The sequence below is a fragment of the Furipterus horrens genome, unplaced genomic scaffold (assembly GCF_987537825.1).
Source record: "Furipterus horrens unplaced genomic scaffold, mFurHor1.1.pri manual_scaffold_6, whole genome shotgun sequence".
NCBI lineage: Eukaryota > Metazoa > Chordata > Mammalia > Chiroptera > Furipteridae > Furipterus > Furipterus horrens.
The window spans coordinates 45,344,017-45,349,035 of NW_028327176.1; the positions used below are offsets into that span (position 1 = coordinate 45,344,017).

The 5,019-nt window shown below is 35.2% G+C and overlaps 1 pseudogene; it reads right to left on the reverse strand.

Annotated features, from left to right (window-relative positions):
* Positions 1–851: 851 nt before the first annotated feature.
* Positions 852–1,335, reverse strand: LOC150006073 (protein kish-A pseudogene; annotated as a pseudogene).
* Positions 1,336–5,019: the final 3,684 nt, after the last annotated feature.

The window sequence follows — 5,019 nt, forward strand, 5'->3', positions numbered from 1 at the left end:
CTTTCCTATGGCTGCTTTAGTGGGTGTTGAGCCATCATCGACAAAAGTAATGCTCCAGGGATAGTGGAACAGTAAGATAGAAAGAGATATAATAACAGTTCTGGCATATTGTTTCCCAGTCTTATCTATTACATCTTTAAGTAACAATAATATTTTCAAGAGATGCAATAATATTCTTTTTTTTTATTATCATTTTGAAATTGTTCTAGTTTCTTTTCATTCCAAGAATGTAGTTTTATTTAGAGAATGACAGTTGCCTGGTCAAATTTATGCTTAGCTAGAGAGATTGCAGAGGGTAGTACACCAGTCAGCTATTCTAAACTCTTTATGCTAAATATAAACATTTCCCCAAAACTACTCGTAAGTCACATCTCATTTATCTTCCTCTTTAGAACTACATAGGCTTGTTTTAAATAGTTTAAAAACCTTTAGTAAACTACAAAGTTCGCTGAGTACAGGTACTCTAGTTAATGCTCAAAATGGTGTGGCCAGAGGTAAAGCAAGTATTATTAAATATGAATGCAATCCTTCTCAACATAAATTGAACATCAGTCTCATTCTATAAAGATATATCACTTCCAAATCACAGTTAAAGGAACTTCAATAATTTACCTATTTTTTCCAACTATATGTCTTAGAGAAACCTCACTAAAAGCTGGGTTTGGACACAACAAAATGACATTTGCATAACGTAATATTTGGTGACAGTACTGAGACTGACTGTTACAAACTCTTTGAATATTAAATGGTTATATCCTTATTATAGAGGACATTGGTCCATTATTTTCTGCAGATAAACCTCCTTTTTATATTGAAATCAGATGGCAGTTAAATTCAGGTATTTTTCCAAGCTACTGTATGAAGAGGATGCTGAAGGCTATCACTATACAGCATAGTATAACATAAGGACTCTTCCATTTACCAGTTTTGGTGCACTTCCAAAACAGACCCAGTAATCCAGTTTTATTTCTGTCCAGGAGGCTGGGTACCAAAGATAGGATATAAGCACAGGTACATATAAGAAGCAAGATTACAGTCAATAGACTCTAAAAGTTGAAAATGGCAGACACAGTGATGCTGGCTCACAATATTCTTAACTAAAAATGAATTCTAAATTAAAATACATATTTGTAGAACTTTCTGAGAGGAATGTTGTAGTAAGCAGCCTCTAACATGACCCCATTTATACTCCGGCCTCCTTGTATTCATGTTCTTGTGAAATTCCCTTTCCTTCAGCATAGGCTGACCTAGTGACTCACTTCTAACAAACAGATGCAGTGAATAGGGGATGTTGCTTTCAGAATTCGGTTTCAAAAAGGCTGTGGCTTTCATCATGCTCACCCTCTCTTGCTTCATTGCTCTGATAGCAGTCAGATGCCATGTTGGGAGCTTCTGTAGACAGAGGCCCATATATCAAGAGATTCCTTCCAACAGCCCATGAAGGACTGAGGCCTTCATTCCAATAGCTTGTATGAAACCGAACACTGCCCACAACTGTGTGAATGAGCTTAGGTGTAGAACTTCCCTTAGTCAAGCTTCCAAATGGAATGGCAGCCCTGCCTGACACTGAGCCCCTAAGGCATAGTGGCTGCACCTGGATTCTTTATTCACAGAAACTGAGATGTGTTTGTTGTTTTGAGTTGTTTGCTTTTAGGGTAATTTGTTCTGCAGCAATAAATAACTAATACACTGCTTCAAAATATATATATAAATGTAAGGGATCTTAACTTCAAAAACTCATACATAAATTTCATTTCATGGTTTTGCTGCTTTTATACATACTAGGAATGTGAAGGTAGTATTTAAGTGAAAATAAAAGGAACACATTGTCCAGGATACGAAAATAACTTTATAGCTAAAGAACTGAGACACTAGCAAATCAGTCTTTAAAAGTGACCAAATAATTTTATTAAATCTCTTAGAACTAATGATTTCATATCAAAGCAATGATCTATACTACATAGCCATAAAGATTTCTTAATCTTATCCAACAAAATAAAACAGTATCTTGATTATAATTAAGAATTATATTCTAATTGTGACATTTACAAAATGTTATAAAATCATGAGAGATATCAATATTTCTAGATGTTTAGATTTGAAAATATTTAAGTATTTGTAATCTAAATATTCATACCCTGGTAATTCCAACCCCCTAAGTAGACATTCTCTTGCACAGAGAGCAACCAACCTTTTCTTTCTTCTCCAGATTCATTTTTCTACATTGTTATTCTATTACAGTTGTCCCATTTTTTCCCCTTTGCCCTTCTCCACCCATCCCACCCCCCATTCCCACAGTTGATTCCCACACCATTGTCCATGTCCATGGGTCATTCTTACATGTTCTTTGTCTAGCCCTTCACCTTCTTTCCACCTTTAACCTCCTTCCCCTTCCCCTTTGGTCACTGTCAGTCTGTCCCATGTTTCCATGCCTGTGGTTCTATTTTGTTCATTAGTTTATTTTGTTCATTAGATTCCTCTTACAGGTGAGATCATAAGTATTTGTCTTTTACTAACTGGCTTATTTCACTTAGCGTAATATTCTCCAGTTCCATCCATGCTGTCACAAAAGGTAGGAGTTCTTTCTTTCTTCTGCATAGTATTCCATTGTGTAAATGTACCACAGTTTTTTGATCCACTCATCTACATGATGAGCCCTTAAGCTGTTTACAGCACTTGGCTATTATAAACAGTGCTGCTATGAACATTGGGATGCATAGGTTCTTTTGAATTGGTGTTTCGGGATTCTTAAGGTATATTCCCAGCAGTGGAATCACTGGGTCAAAAGGAGTTTCATTTTTAATTTTCTGAGGAGATTCCATACTGTTTTCCACAGTGATTGCACCAGTCTGCATTCCCACCAACAGTGCACTAGGGTTCCCTTTTCTCTGCATCCTTGCCAACACTTGTTGTTTGCTGATTTATTAACATGACAAACTTTATTGTTATCTTATTTTAAGAAATTGTAACTGCCACCCCCAACCTTCAGCAATCATCATTCTGATCAATCAGCACAAATCAACACTGAGGCAAGACCCTCCATCAGCAAAAAGATTATGACTGACTCTAGGCTCAGATAATGGTTAGTTAGCATTTTTTAGCAATAAAGTATTTTTAAATTAAGGTACATATGTTGTTGTTTTTAAACATAATGCTATTGCACACTTAACAGACTAGAGTAAACATAAGTTTTACATGCGTCAGAAACCAAAAAAATTCCTGTGACTTGCTTTATGGTGAAAATTGCTTTATTACTGTGGTCTGGAACCAAACCCACAGTATATCCAAGGTATACTTATAATTACAATACACTGCGATATGAGCTGAAAGGTAATGGTGTAACAGAATATAACAAAGAAAGTTCTTAGACCTAGTTTGAGAACCAAAAGAAGAGAAACGGGAAAGCTGATGAGAAATAGCTGCCTCTACCTAAGGAAACACCTTCTTTACCTTGTTTATCACTATATCCCAACACCAGCAAAGTGTCTGCCGTATTCCAGGTAGTAAGCAACTTGGCTGAATGAGGAGTTCACTCTCCTCTTCTTATGCAATGTGACAGAATAATTAAAGGTTCACTTTTGTCAGACTCTGGAGAATTATAAAACCATTGGAACATGTGATTGTTCTTTAGTCTCTGAGATTAACTGATCTTCTACAGGGACTCCTATGATCTGGTATTTCTCAATACTGTATGAAATGTAAGCATAAGAATTTATATAATTAAACCATTAATGAATTCCCACTATGATAGAAAACCATTTACTGGAAAATTTACAATTTCACAATACTTGTTTTTTAAAAAACATGCTCTGCCAAATAAACCTTGTAAGACAAGCCTGGTTCTAGAAAAGTCATGGCTTTTTTTTTTTTTTTAAATAGAGAAGTCCTGAAAAGAGATAACCAAGAATTGCCTTGCCTAAGAGGAGACACCTAGGAATAACAAAAAAGGAAAGCCTAAGTAGAGAACTTGAACTCAGAACAGAGAAACATTCATTATAACAAGTCAAGAGGGAAAAAAAGCAAATTGAGTGTGGATGGTCACATTCATTCATTTTTTTAGTTAAATTTATTGGTGTGACATTGGTTCATACAGTAATATAGGTTTTAGTGTACATTTCTATGATACATGATCTGTATATTGCATTGTGCGCCTACTATCCAAAGTAAAATCATGTCCCATCACCATATAATTGGCCTCCTTTACCCTTTATTATTATACCTCCCCACCCCTTCCCTCTGGTAACCACGCTACTGTTGTCTGCCTGTGTCTACGTGAGTGCAGTTTTATGTCCCATATATGAGTGGAATCATATAGTTCGTAGCTTTTTCTGATTGACTTATTTCACCTAGCATAATCTTCTCAAGAGCCACCCATGTTATCATCTTTTCTTACGGCTGAGTAGTATTCCATTGTATATATATAACATTCATTCATTTTAAATCTCTGGTAATTTATGATAGCTTCAGATTTCATCCTCTGCAACAATAAATCTTAGAATTAAATTTTGTTTGATGTTTATTTTCCACTATTTATAAATATAGCCACAAACAAAAACAAATTCTATTAGAGAGTGAAAAAAAGAGAAAATTACAAAGTTACCGCTATAGCACATCCTATTTACAGTATTTTGAACTATAAAAATACCACTGATGCACAGCTGTCACATACATACAGTAAACTCAAAAAATGTAGAAGGACTTGCATATAGGAAACAAGAGTGCAAACAATTCTCAGCCATAATGAGTATAACTATTACCCTGTCACACTTAATCTCTGGGATTCACGGCACTTTTAAAGCATTCCTGGAAGCTGAAACTGTACAACATGCAGGAAGAATGATACTCCTGTTCTTACAACTGGTCCTCCTGTGGACCAGTGAAAGGTCTCCTACTAATTCTGAGCATGCTACCCTATCTAATCAAAACAACAAAATAATTGATAATGAATAATCAAGAAAGGATATAAATGTACCAAATATCCTAATGATTAAGAAAATTTTACTTGATTTTAGTTTTGCC